The sequence below is a fragment of the Etheostoma spectabile genome, chromosome 19 (genome assembly GCF_008692095.1).
Source record: "Etheostoma spectabile isolate EspeVRDwgs_2016 chromosome 19, UIUC_Espe_1.0, whole genome shotgun sequence".
NCBI classification, from domain to species: Eukaryota; Metazoa; Chordata; class Actinopteri; order Perciformes; family Percidae; genus Etheostoma; species Etheostoma spectabile.
The window spans coordinates 13,143,573-13,144,423 of NC_045751.1; the positions used below are offsets into that span (position 1 = coordinate 13,143,573).

The following is an 851-nucleotide window of genomic DNA, read 5'->3' on the forward strand; positions in this document are numbered from 1 at the left end:
GTGCTAGAAACTGGCAAAGGAAGTTTTAATTGAATTTAATGACTTGTTTTATACTGTATGCGAACATGCCATGCCTAGTAAAGTTACCTACCGAGCCCCACTCAACTGAAAATCTAAACTTTCCGTTGGCTTGTTATATTCGGATACAATTTACACTTCCTGATTTTACTAAGATACTTTACGAGTTTTCAAAATTACATCATAGTTACAAAACTGGAATATGTTAAAGTTATAACATCTTGTGTTTATCTACTTTTTTCATGACAATAAAGTGTACCAACCACACTTTTTATTCAGCACAGCAGGGCTGACACAAAACATCCAATGCTATTTCCCAGAGATAGTTCCAACTACTACTTCTATAATTATAACAGCTCTGTTTCTCCAGTATGCACATGGTTACATGGGAAATAAATAAATACTTTGATGTAAAATGTTAAAGTGACCCCAAATATCTCACTTTACAAGTTGCAGAAGAGGAAGAAATTACATAGAAACCATTCAAAAGCTGACTTTTGATAACCAAGCCCAAGTCTCCATCTGTTTTCAAAATGATTTTTCTTTTACATCTCTGGGTTGCTATTGCACTGTATTTATGAAAAGTTCCTCTGATGTAAAATAAAGAAACATTTGATCACAAAAATAATTCCTCTAATGTGAAATAATGTCAACATGACAAATGTCCTGACTTTTGGACAAAACATAATTTTTTATATTTGATTTTCAACTGTCGACTGTTTCTAGCAGGAACAAATATTAAGTCAATATCATATATAATATTTACTCACAAACAAAGTTCACTGTGTTTGTATTGGGACATAATGTGTTATGCAAGTCAGTGTACCAATGTT

At 32.2% G+C, this 851-nt stretch overlaps 1 protein-coding gene across 1 annotated transcript in view; it reads right to left on the bottom strand.

The window, feature by feature from the left end:
• Positions 1-851, bottom strand: part of LOC116707019 (uncharacterized) — a 14,196-nt gene that overhangs the window by 2,149 nt on the left and 11,196 nt on the right. The window lies entirely within an intron of this gene.